This window comes from Panthera pardus, unplaced genomic scaffold, assembly GCF_024362965.1.
Source record: "Panthera pardus isolate Hobbes unplaced genomic scaffold, ASM2436296v1 HiC_scaffold_13, whole genome shotgun sequence".
In the NCBI taxonomy this organism is placed as follows: domain Eukaryota; kingdom Metazoa; phylum Chordata; class Mammalia; order Carnivora; family Felidae; genus Panthera; species Panthera pardus.
In genome coordinates, this window is record NW_026526688.1 from 48558798 (window position 1) to 48573008 (window position 14211).

Here is a 14211-nt window from a genome sequence, read left to right on the forward strand (position 1 = left end):
GTCCCTCCCTCTGGCATCTTTCAAGAACCCCACCCTCTGAGGAAGACAGAGTGTGGGGCTCCAAGTACTCCATCTTGGCCCATGTTTGGGATGAAGGGGGTGGCCTTGTAGAAGTAGAAGCAGGATAGAAAAGTCCCCAAATTCATGTGTACTTTTGGTGTGTGGAGCTCGCTGTCTCTAGGTGAGTATTTTTTTTTTTATTTTAATGTTTATTTATTTTTGAGACACAGAGAGACAGAGCATGAACAGGGGAGGGTCAGAGAGAGAGGGAGACACAGAATCCAAAACAGGCTCCAGGCTCTGAGCAGTCAGCACAGAGCCCGACGCGGGGCTCGAACTCACTGACCGCGAGATCATGACCTGAGCCGAAGTCGGACGCTCAACCGACTGAGCCACCCAGGCGCCCCCCTAGGTGAGTATTAAGCTAAGCACAGAGAGGTGATGTCCTTCCACTAATGTGGAAGCTCCTCCCACCGGAAGGAGCACCCCCCCCACCCCACCCCCACCCCCCCCACCCCCCGCCATGAGTCTGATAGACACCGCAAAGGCCTATCCTGAGAACTGGCCACTACCTGGCCACTAACTGCTCCAGCTTTTCAGAGCAAAGGCCAAAGCCCATCATGCTGAGTGCGTCCCATCAGCATGCCTGGCCCTTTATATCAGTTATCTTATTTCACCCACAAAGCAGTTCACTCAAAAAGCTATGTTTCCCCCACTTCATTTTTTTTATTGTTCATATCATTAGCTGAAGTTATAATGCGTATTTACCGGTTTACTTGTGTCTAGTCTGCCCCCCGCCCACTAGAATATAAATTCCATGAGACATGGGCGGGGTGCCCTCCCCCACTGTATTCCCAGAAGCGAGAAAGAAGGTCTGTTCTTAATAAATATTTGTTGAATAAGTACATTTTACAGGTAGGAGACTGAAGTTCAGTCAAGTTCAATAACATAGTCAAAGTCTATCAACTACAAGGGAAGGGCTAAGAATTGAATAGACCCAGGCTTGATAAACTCTAAAGCCATGCATGCTTTTTCCATGATACCATGTGGCCTCCCTAAAAAGATGGGAAATTCAGCTCCAACCTCTTCTTTGCCCAACTTTCTTGAAAAGGAGCTTAACCCCCTCTGCCAGGGCCTTATGGATGGAAGGGTCACTGCCCACTGACAGTGGGATCATGTTCACTCAGGACATCCTGAGCTGGAAACATGACCTCTCATGCTGGCATGGTCCAGCTCCATATATTGTGGGATAATGCAAATCAGAAAAATACAGCGATCATGAGTGTGAAGGTCAGTACATGAGAAAGTTTGGGAACAGCTGGTTGAGAGCTGTGTTTTTCAAAAAGTGTGGTCCTCAGACCAGCAGCCTCGGCATCCAGAGGGAACTTGCCAGAAATGTGTATTCTTGGGACCCGCCCTGGTTCTACTGAATCAGAAACTTTAAGGCGGGGCCCAGCCATCTGTGTTTTAATAAGCCCTCTGGGTGATTCTGATGTTCACCGAAATTTGAGAATCACTTTTGTGGTAAGACTGAAGAAAGGAGAGAAACGGCAAATGCCATCATTTGTTAACAGCTATGCCCTCCCGTAATAATTAAGGCAAGGAGAGGTTCATGCAGATTGAGAACACCAGCCTGACAAAGGCTAACTTTTCCTTCTTTAAGGCTCCCTGTCTTATACCACACTGAGCCACGGTCCAGGGGCCGTGGAGAAGTGGAATGCAGAAAAATTCCAAAGATGCCTTGGACTACCCTGGATTTTAATTTTCCAGGCATGTCCTTCAGGCCAGCTTCACTTAGTAAAGCTCAGAGTCTCCCTAAAAAGAGAAAAGAAAGCTATTACTTGCTCCCTACCCCCCGCCCCTCTTGCCTCAAAATTGTTTTCCTGCATCCTAGCCCGCTGGCTTTAATTAGGAGGAGTAAAGCGGCGTGCCGACTGGAGACAGCGGGCGGTCTGAGCACAAAAATGTGTTCAATAAACAGCTTTGGATAATCAGAGGTCACCGTGTCTCCGTTCTCCTCCTTCTTTCTGGCTTCTCCTTCCCCATCTTGTTTGTCTTACCATTTATACCTCATTAGTTACAAGGAGGCCACGAGCTCCAAGTCCTGTTGCTATGCACTTAGGAGGGGGTCCATTTTCACAAGAGGTTGAGGGCTGGGAGGCGGGAAGTCAGAATAAGTGAAATCATACTGCATGTGCACAATCAGCCATAATTAGGCATCTTATAAATACCTATTATACAAATGCATTACAGTGACGAAATTAGGCATGTTTAAATGCATTTATACTCTGAGCAACAGAGGGTGATTTTTTTGGACCCAAGAGGAGTCTGCTATGTTAAAAAGAGCACTCGATGCATCTTACTAAGTGAAAGAAGCCAATCTGAAAAGGCTACATACTGACGATTCCAACTCCAGGACTCTCTTTTCTGGAAAAGGCAAAACAATGAAGATAAAAAAGATCAGTGGCTTTCAGTGGAGAGGGGAAAGGAGGGATGAACAGGCAGAGCTCGGCAGATATTTAGGGCAGTGAAACTATTCTATAGGATATTGTAATGATGAATATATGCCATTAATACATTTGTCCAAACCCATGAAAGGTACACCACCAAGAGTAGACTCTAAACTATGGACTTCAGGTGGTAAGTTCATCAATTGTAACAAAAGTACCACTGTGGGTGGAGGTGGTCGCACATGCATGGGGTCAGGGAGCCCTATATTTTTGTATTTTCTATACTTGTTTCTTTGAGAGAACAAGCATGAGCAGGGGAGGGGCAGAGAGAGGGGGACAGAGGATCGGAAGCAGGCTCTGCACTGACAGCAGAGAGCCCGATGTGGGGCTTGAACAAACAAACCATGAGATGATCACCTGAGCTGAAGCTGGACGCTTAACCAACTGAGCCACCCAGCCACTCTGGGAGCCCTGTATCTTCTGCTCAACTCTGCTGCAAACCTAAAACTTCTCAAAAAAACAATAGTAATAGTAAACTTTATTATTATTATTATTATTATTATTATTATTATTATTATTTTAAAGGCATTAAACTTGGCCTCAAAAGATATGGGCTCTAACTTTGTTGTGGTCTTGGTCACACGCTGGCTGTGCAAACTTCGGCAAGTTACATGACTGCTCTGGACCTCAGTGACACCACTTATAAAATGAAAATGATGATATCCTCTAGACAGAAATGTTGCAAAGGTTAAAATGAAATAACGTGTATAGACACACAGCCAATGTTTGTTTTTTCAGTAACGATAGGAAATTACTACGTAGAATCTGGGGAATGGACTGGGGCTAGGATTCTAGACTGCTGTTCCGAAGCAGACAGGGCAAGCCTCAACAGCACTACCTCTATTATTACCTGATTTGAGATATAAATGTTTTCCTCTACCAATGAAAAATGTCTGCCCCTCCAGTGTGCTAGAAACCTGAGTTGTGACTCCTGGGAGTAGCACATTTGGTTTTTAGGACCAAATTATATTGTACTGTAAACACTTCAAAGGGAAAAAAATGAATAACGTCTTAGCATTGATTAATGAGTTACATTATCTACTTAAAAGCGAAGTCCTAAGAGAACAGAATACAGAATATGTAAGTTTTGATAAAAGGGATTGATGAAAAACCTGAAAATATCAAGAAGCTTGAGGCACTACCTGGGAAGGTAGATTTAGTTTAGAAGGTCAGAATAAGCAGTCAGAGGAGAGTTTTTAAGGCAAGGCACCAAACTAAGAGAGGAAATCAATCAAAAAATAAACAACAACGACACTGAGCAGCTACACTGTGTCAGCCATTGTGCTAAGTATTCCGAAAATACATCACTGACCAAAACAGGGATTCAAGAACTTGTGTTCTGGTGAAAGGGACAGACAAAAACACAAACAAATAAACATAATAATTAAGTTTATACTGTGTATTAAAAGGTAATATATTCTGTAGAAAGAAGAAAAGACAAAGCATGGAGGGGAAGTAAAGAGCAGGAGATCCCATTTTAAATAAGATGGCCAGGAAAATGCTCATGGAGAAGATGACAGTTGAGTGAAGAGTTGAGGAGCTGAGGAAGTTAGCCCAGCAGGTCTCAACAGAGAGGAGTTTTCTAGGCAAAGGGGACATCTCAAGCAAAGGCCCAGGGTAGCAGCATTCAGGGCTGTTCCAGGAATAATAAGACCTGGATTGCTGGAGCAGCGTGAGCAAAAAGAACAGAGGAAAGGAGGTGAGAGAATTTAAGGGGTCAAATGATATAGGGCCCTGGGGCTTCTTTAAGGACATTGGTTTCTCCCTCGAAATAGGGAACTATTGCCAGGTTATGAGTCAAAGGAGTTGCATGATCAGGATTATGCCGTAGATGGATCACGCCGGCTACTGTGCTAAGAACAGACTCGAGTCTACGGGGACAAAGCAAGTGAGCTTCCGGGAAGCCCTTGCAGTTGAACTTGCCAGGCAGGCATCGACAGTAGTTGAACCAGGGTCACAGCAGTGGAGGCAAGATAAGTCTTCGATGCTGACTATATGCTGAGGGCAGAACCACCAGGTTCGCCTGAAGAAGTGGGTGAAAGGCTTTGGCCCTGAGCTACTGGAAGAATAGAGAGTTTCTACCAACTGAGATAGGGAAGCCTGCCCTGGAGAAGGTTTGAGAGGAGATCAGGAGTTTGGAGGAAAGTGGGAAGAGGAGGAATAGCTGTAGCCTCCATTTCCCTGGAGTTTGGCCTGGGTATGAGAGGAAACACGGCATTCATCAATGCCATTGCCCTTCGGGCCATGTGGCCATGTTCAGCAGGAACCGTTTCAGAAGCATTTCCTAAGCCCTCAGTTTCTTCAATGCAATGGAAGAAACAAATCTAAAGAAACAGACTGAAGGAAACATTAGTGTTTGGTCACCTGCCATGAGCATTCTCCCATCCCCTGCCCACCCCAACCACCTCAGCCACCACACCAAGAGAACAGCCAAGTCCCCAGCAGTCACTTTCCATGAGATTATGAATTATTTCATCAATATCCCTAGAGAGCAAAGCTAGTTATCTCCTAAAGAGTCTTGTGCCCACCACCCCCACTTGCTCGCCCCCTCAAAGCACGTTCACAGAAGAAGACCTATCGGATAAACCAATTTGCAGTCAGAAGCAAATGATTTCTTTAAAAAGAAACTGGGGACACCTGGGTGGCTCAGGCGGTTGAGCATCCGACTTTGGCTCAGGTCATGATCTCATGGTTGGTGAGTTTCAGCCCCACATGGGGCTCACTACTGTCAGCACAGAGCCTGCTTCAGATCCTCTGCCCCCCCCCCACCCCTCCCCTGCTCATGCTCTCTCTCAAAAATAAATAAAAACTTTTTTTTTAAGTACACAACACCCTATATACCAAGGGACAAAGTTATGAAATATCAGAAATCAGATTAAGGGAACTTAAGGGTCAGTGGCCTTGGACTCATATTACTCTGTAGCTACCTCCTGAGACAACAGTAGTTGTCTCAAAGTACCATGACTTCCTTGACTCTTCCAGTCCCACTCATCCCAAAAAGGAGGAAATACGGTCATCTGGGGGTAAACACACTCATGTTTGGCCACGTGTTATTCCTTTTGTGTGGAATATCCTTCCTTCTGTTCTGTGACTCTGAGCAAATAAATACAGAGCAACCAAGTCTCAATCTCCCTGCCCTTCCCCACGAGACCCCAAGGTATGACGTCTTTGTGGATGCGTGCCTGCACGTGTGTGTGTGCGTGTGTGTGTGTTGCCTGCACATTAGCTTCCAGAGATCTTAAACTGGTCCCTGGGGGTTCTGCTCAGCAACGGAAGTGCGGGTGGAGCAAGAAGGGAGCCCTCTCGTGCTGAGCTGGCAGGAGCCCCGCTAGGGGTCTCTCAGGTACCAGTCACTCACTCGGCATGAAGCTGACAGCCACCTCCAGCAACAATTACAGCTGCTCCACATTTTTTGGAGGCTGTAATGTTAAATCAATCAATCGGGGGTGCCACTCACAGCAGCTGGGGCTGCCAACTCACTTAAGGGATGCAAAGGGAAGCAATCACCAAATAAGCTCCGTCTCCTTGCGGTTTTGAGTCCAGTCCACCTGGTGAAGCCATTATGCATCAGTCCTTAGGAGAGTTCTCCTTCCTTCTGCGGCTTTATGCTACACTTGGCAAATCGGTTACTCCTAGACAAGCCGCAAATATTCAGAAACGCATGCACGCAGAAATACACTGCCCAGGAAGGGGGTGTCCTCCAGCAGACACACAGAAAGCCACACACACCCAGGTGCTGGACCATGGGCATCCACGCCACCTTCCGGCCCAGGTCACAGGGCTTAGACCCAAAGGGAAATGTGAGGAAATACCATGTCAGAAGAGAAAAAAAAAAAAAAAAGGATGGATCACCAATGCCCCCTTTTGCAAGCATGCTGCCCACAATAAATAAAAGGACAACGATTTTATTGGGTTTTGAGAAAGAAAGAAAGAAAGAAAGAAAGAAAGAAAGAAAGAAAGAAAGAAAGAAAAAAGTAAAGACAAAAAGAGAAAAGGAAAAGAAAAGAAAAGAAAAGAAAAGAAAAGAAAAGAAAAGAAAAGAAAAGAAAAGAAAAGAAAAAAAACAGCAAAACACAATGGTCCTGTATGCCACTTTTTCACGCTGCTCTATCTACTGGGTGACTTTCATTTTAGCCGCCATCTTTTTCTATGTCTTCTTCGGTCTTATGTTTTCTCCTTCCAACCCCATCTTAATTTCCCATTCTCACTCACCCGACTGTCCATTCCACCAACCTAATACATCTATACTTAAAACAAGTTCAACATCCTTCTGGAAGAGACCAGACTGCCAGACCTTGTAAAATCCTCTCGATTCATTCCATTGAGGCACTGAGGGTATGTAATAAAAATGCATGATACAGGGCACCTGGGTGGCTCAGTCAGTTGAGCGATCGACTCTTGATTTTTGGCTCAGGTCATAACCTCACAGTTCCTGAGTTCGAGCCCCGTGCCTGGCTCCATGATGAAGCCTGCTTGGGATTCTCTGTCTCTCCTTCTCTCCCTGCCCCTCCCCTGCTCACACACTCTCTCTCTCTCTCTCAAAATAAATTTAAAAAAAAAAGACAATTTTTAAAAAATTAATGATAAAGAAAAAGAAGGAAATTTAGAATTTTAGTAACTGATAAAAAAAATGCATAGCCAGACAGAAGTCACACAAAGACACAGATCTATGGAAACTCCACACAAATGGGCTATATGCACACATTTATGCCTCAAAACAAAAAAACCCACTCCATGCAGTGAGCCCCACCACGTGCCTGACAAGAGGCAAATGGCATGTTCTGGATTCCAGCTTCCGTATTTAATTTGTTAACACGCAAGACATCAGAGGCATCACTTTGAACTGCAGACATCAATATGATTTAAACGGCTGCCACTTAATGTGGTGAGGAGGAATCAATTGCGCCCTGAAAACAGAAGACAAGGAGGAGCGTCATCCTGTCGGTTTCCCGGGAAATAATGAGCCCTATTAATAGTTGTTAACATGAATCACCGAATCACTCCTTTGTCAGCGGCTGTGACTGGGCCCCAGAGTCAGTCACTGATGAGGAAGAAAACTGAGGAACTCAGGAAAAGTCTCTGCAGGGGTGGGGCAGGGCATGTCTCCTCTCCCACCCTGGGCCGGTCCCTGTAAGCTCAGTAGAACTCCAGATAGCAAAGGGGCCCCAGAGGCGGATATGCACCAGTTAGAGACAGAAATGCCAACCAGAAAGAAAGGGACATCAGGAGCAGGGCTCCTCTCCCCTAAAAAACAAGAATTTAAAGCAGCTAATATGCTAATGAAAGGGTCTGTGAGGCCGGATTGAGCAACAATAACCAGTTGTTTGGAGACGGTTTAAGGGTTTAAGTGATGATGGTGTACCCACCCCTCACCCCAGCCAGGCACATCACTGATAGGTGTGTTTTCTTCCCCCATTTCTCAGTTTAATATATACCCACGTAAGCCATTTTGCAACATACCTGTAAAAGGATAAATAGCCTTAATATTTACAAAGCTTGTAAGTTCTTGCAAATCAAACAGAATAAGCAAGAGGTCTCACCAATAATTGGTGATAGTTATGGAACACTTTACGACACACCAGTCACAAACTAAGAGCTTTATCTAAATTATCTCCTTCAACTCTCTCAGAAACTTTAACAGGTAAATAAGGTTATGCCCATTCGACAGGTGGAAAAACCGAGGCTCAGAGTATTTAATTAACTTGCTCGAGATCGCAACGTTAGCAGATGGTGAAAGACTGATTCAGACCCGGGTCTGTTTGTTGAACGTCTACACTTTTACACCATGGCGTATCAATTTCTCACAGGCAGCCCACAGAGGGAGAAACACAAGTGAACAATAAACATTAAAATATATATATTCGATTGTGATAGTAACCAAAAAGTCAAAACCAAAAGAATAATGACCTATTTAATTTTTGGCTTATCCGGTGGACAAAGATTGAGAAGATTAACAAAGCCTGTTAACGAGCTTATGGGAACACTGAGTTGCTTATGCAGTATTATCAAGAATTTAAGTTATAAAACCATCCTGGAGGGCAGTTTTCTCAAAATACATAAAAATGTAATTCATGTATACTCTTTGAAAATCCCTACTCCTAGGAATTACCTTTATGGGATATTTAAATGAGTAAGATAAGATAAAAAGGCATTAATCACTGTATCATTTTGAAGAGCTAAAATATCGTAAACAACGTAAGTGTCCATTTATAAGAATTGCTTAAGCAAATTATGAAACATCCATACAACAGAATATTACTCAGTCAACCTAAAATGATAGTGTTGATCTATATTTACTGACACAAAGATGTCTATGAAAAATTGTCCAGTCAAAAAAGCAATTACAGAAACATACAAAAAGATATAAATATTTATCATATATACATGCAAAGCAGATTTTCTGGAAGGATGTTTGTGGAAATGATGTTAGTGCTGATTTTTAGGTTATGGAATTTATGGGAGCTTTTACTTTCTTCTGTGTATTTGTATGTATTATTTGACTCTCTGTGAATAAGATCTATTGTTTTTACACAATAAGATTATCTCCAAAAGAAAAAAAATCCGCATCTCCTAGTTTCTAATTTAACTTTGTGTAGGGTAACTGTGGACCAGGGAACATTTTAAGATGATGAAACGTAATGGAGAGAATGTGGGCTTTCTAATATGACCTCAGGTGCAATCTCGGCTTTTACTAGCTTTGTGACTGTATTAGCTTTCTATTGCTGTCAAAACAAATTACCACAAACTTAGCAGTGTAAACAACACAAGTTTATTATCTTACGGTTCTGTAGGTCATACCTATAGACTCACCAGGTTAAAACGAAGGCATTGGCAAGGCTGTGTTCCTCCCTGGAAGTTGTAGGGAAGGATCCATTTCCTTGCTCATTCAAGGTGTTGGCAGATTTCAGTTCTTTGTGCTTGTGGGATGCAGATCCCTGTTTTCTTGTTGGCTGTGGCTAAGGACTGTTTACAGTTTCTAGAAGCCACTACATTTCTTAACTCCTGGTTTCCTTTCCCCATCTTCAAAGCCCGCAAGATGCAGTCAAGTCCTCATTCATACCTGACCCCCCTTCTGCTTCCCTCTTCCACTTTAAGGATTCATGTGGTGAGATTGGGCCCACTCAAAGAATCCAGAATCATCCTCCTTTTGGACACATCTGCAAATTCCCTTGTGCCATGTAAAGTGACCTGTTCACAACTTCCAAAGATTAGGCCATGCACATCTTTAGAGAGTCATTATTCGGCCCAGTATAATGACTTGGCAAATTACCTAAGTAATTTTCAACTCTAGAAGGGGAATAGTTATAGAATAGAATAGAATAGAATAGAATAGAATAGAATAGAATAGAATATGCCAAAACAGTGAGCTGGTAGAATTCAACTCGACAAGCATTCCCTGAGTACCTGTACCCTGCCAGGCACTGTACTGTGGACTGGGTGTGTATATACGGTCCCTAACTTCAAGCACCTCACAGTCCACCGCAAGACTCAGGCACACAAAGCACACGAGATGGTCCAGGGGATGGAGTGGGCAATAGAGCTATGTTTAGTAGATGTTTAAAAGGCAATGAAGGTACCACTCCACACCCATTAGGATGGCTCCTCTCAAAAACAACTGTTGGTGAGAAGTCAGAATTCTCATGCACTGCCGGTAGGAATGTAAGAGGTACAGCCACTATGGAAAGCTGTTCAATGGCCCTTAAGAAAGTTTAGCATAAATTTATCACATATGAAAGTGAAGACTCAAATATTGTACACCAATGCTCACAGCAACATTATTCATAACAGCCGAGAGACAGAAACAAACCAAGTCTCCATCAACAGATGAATGGATAAACACAACATGATGCGCGCGCGCACACGCACACACACACACACACACACACACACACACACACACACACACAGAGGAATGTTATTCAGCCTTATAAAGGAAGGAAATTCTGGTATATGCTACAACATCGATGAACCATGACATAATGCTGAGCAAAACAAGCCAGACACAAAAGGACCAAAATCATATGATTCCACTCACATGAGGTACCCAGGATAGGCAAATTCATAAAGATGGAAAGAATAATGGAGGTTACCAGGGGCTTCAGGGAGCAGCGGTAAAGGGAGTTCAGTATTTACTAGACACGGAAGTTCTGTAGGAGATGATGAAAAAGTTCTGAAGAGGGATAGCCGTGACAGCTGCACCACAGTGTGAATGTACTTAATGCCACTGAACTTCCTTAAAAATGGTTAAGATGGTCGATTTTATGTCATATGCATTTTACTACAATAAAAAAAAAGCAGTGGAGAAAAATTTTCATTCTATGAGAATGAGATTTAGGAAGGCACTGATAACAAAAGTTGCTGAGAAGCCATGATGTGTGAACTGGGTGCTGAAGGGTGAATGGGAGTTCACCACGCTAGGAGTCAGAAGTCTGACTTTCAGCTCTTGGAGCTGCCACTAACTTTTATGTGGTGTTCTTTCCTCACTGATAAAAGTAAAAAAAGATCTACTGTATGCCTGTGGTGAGGATCTCATGAGAGAACATGTCTGAAATGGTCTTCTAAACCACAGAGAATTCTCTGCTATAAATCCACCGATAACAAGTGATAGCAAGTATAATCATGAGGGCAGGACCCTTATGTTTACAACATATCAGTATGGGCCTGCCTGGCCTGTTTTCTAAAGTCTAAACATGAGAAACATTCCTTGTCCAGTGCAGGATGAAGTTAAGAAAGATGCAAAGACAGAAAAGAACCAAAGGTTAAAGGGCAAGGCTTTGAAAGTATGGCATTTTAATATATGAATATTACCCAGCCATTAAAATTGAGAAACGGGAAGACAGAAAGAAGAAATACGAGAAAGCTTTTAGAATTCGGCTTCCTTCACCTAATATATTATAAGCCGCAACTCTGATTTACAACAGTGTGAATATACAGATACAAGAACGAGCTGGAAGTCAATATGCAAACGGAAAACAGTCGCTGTGCAGAGATGGGGGTGGGGTGGGGTGGGCTATGGGTCACATCTGCCTGTTCTTTTCATTTTATTTTATGTTGTTTTATCGTTTGTGGGATAACAAATAAGAACAAGAGAAAAGGTATTACATTCCCTTTTTAAATGCTAATTGCCTGGTTTCTTTGCAGACTAGGCGCCCCCCATCCTTGCCCCCACCAGTTTCCAAGATGCTTGGAGGCCCTGTCCCTTTAAGCCCTGGGGGCCTAGAGGGTAGCATTTGCTTCTAGCAATGACAGAAGCTTGCAGAGAACAACTGGAAGATGCTCCGAGGCCCCTTCAGGGTAAAGAGCTGCTGCCTTCTATAGATTTGTGACTCGGGGCACCAGGGGACACCAAGGGCAAGGGAAGAGCCATCAAATTGTGTTTAGCCTTGGGCTCCGATTCAAAGACCGCAGCTCCGAGGCTCTCACCCTTCCCATTCTGAAAGGAAAGGTACTGACTCCAGATGTTTGCAGCCCTGCTTCAGATTTGCAGGCTAAATTCGTGCAAGGGCCTTATTTCTCAGGACAGGGCACCTTCAACAGCCTCTCCAACCAGGAGCGGGCCATCAACTATTTCGGCTGCTAAGCTCATAACTAGATCAAGCAGAGAAACTGGGAATGGCAGGTTGATTTTATGCCCTTGCACTATCTCTCCAGTCTATCAACCTGTAGAACCAACAAGTATCAGCACCTCTGACATACATCAGAAGCCGTAGCCTGTAAACAGGAGACACGGAATCGGAGAGACATCTCAATTTCACTCTGCAGGTAGAAGGCCCCTCTCGCAGAGAGAGGGAAATTAACCCTGTAGCTACACGGACTGCTCCTTTTATTTAGCTGAAGGGTTAGATTCTTCCAGTATCGTGGCCTCGGTTCCCAAAGTGGTAAGGCGGGTGCCCGGCTAAGCAGGAGAGGGGAGCTGACCTTCAGCACGTGGCACACTCACCCAGTCATGCCCCTGGCAGGGGGACAGCTGGAGAGACGAAGGCATGCCTTTCTCACAAACACACGCTCTGCTCCCAGGCCACACTCCCCAGGAGCAGTGGGAGGGGTGGTTTTGTCTTTTTTTTTTTTTTTTCTTAACTCACACAAAGCACCAGATGTGCTAGCAGTGGTCCCACCTGAGCAAAAAGAGAGAGCCATCCTGCACGTGCCTGTGTGTCCTGTCTCTGAAAAGCACAGAAATCTGCCTAAAACCTGTATACCCCCTGTCCAGGTAGAAAAGCCTAGCATTTCATTGTTATTCTCTTGCAAAAGTTGGTTAGAAGCTGACAAAACTACCCTAGGTTTCATTTAGCCAGATTTTCCTTTAAGGTCCCACAGTCAATGGATTTCGTTTGAATGATTATTTATTTATTTTTGAGAAAGAGTGAGTCATTGGGGGAGGGGCAGAGAGAGAAAGAGAGAAACAATCCCAAGGAGGCTCTGTGCTATCAGTGCAGAGCCCAACTGGGGGCTAGAACTCACGAACTGTGAGATCATGACCTGAAGGGAAATCAAGAGCCACCCAGGTGCCCCTCAATGGATCTTCCCTTTGCAAGACATTCAGTAGTTTTCCCTTAGTTTCTACTGTGACTGAAGCCTGACAAATGGTAGTGCCTACTTCTTTCTCCCTGACTATCCCTTTCTGATCCTTCTTCCTTGGCCACCTTCTCTCAAAGCTTCATTTCTCTTGCCTCGCACCTTCCTCCATCCCTAGTGACCCTTTGCGAATAATGTCATTATGGGTTCTAACCAGGCTCTCGGTCTGAATTCCCAATTTCAGGATGATGTTAGAGAGCCCTGAAACTCTATGATAATGCAGGAGTGTACCCAAAATGATTAATTCCACAGAAGTAAAAACCCAGTTTCTGGAAGAAGTCATAGCCTTCATTGATGCATTTTTTTCTTTTGAGAGAAAATGAGGCCACTGAGGCTAGAAATATTAAGTGACTTAACCAAAATCACACAAATGTTTTGTTGTAGAAATAGGAGTACAGTCCTGGCAATCTGTCCCTCCCCGGAACCTGCATTTATCATTTATCCATCTACCAAAGACAGACCATGCTTCTGGAGAGAGAAATTGTCTCTGATATTCTCAAGACAGGCAATATCCAACAGACTGATAATGAAGGTGTGCTTTCATGCACGACTGGTTGTGTAGGGTCCTCAGGGGCCCTCGCTAGAAAACACAGCAAGGACAGAGGCATTGAAGATGGACCTAAGAGTTCACTGGCTGGATTCAAATTCCTCCTCTGCCATTTTCGAGCTTTGTGACATTGAGTAAATGCTTCAGTTTCCTGATCTGTAAAATGGAAACAATCCAGTCTGACTTCACCACGTTGAGGCAAGGACTAAATGAGAAAGCCTATGGAAGAAGTGTTTAACACAGTACTTACACATAACTTAAAAGAAGTCCTTCTGGGGGCGCCTGGGTGGCTCAGTCAGTTGAGCATCCAACCCCTGATTTCAGTCCAAGTCATGATCCCAGAGTTGTTGGATTTAGCCCTGTGTTGGGCTCCATGCTGAGCATGGAACCTGCTTGGGATTCTCTCTCTCTCTCTCTCTCTCTCTCTCCCTCCCTCCCTCCCTCCCTCCCTCTCTCCCTCCCTCCCTCCCTCTGTCCTTCCCCTGCTTATACACATACTCTCTCTAAAATAAATTTAAAATTTTTTTTTTATTTTTTTAATGAGGCCCTTCTGCCTTCAACTAATAACCTCCCAAGACC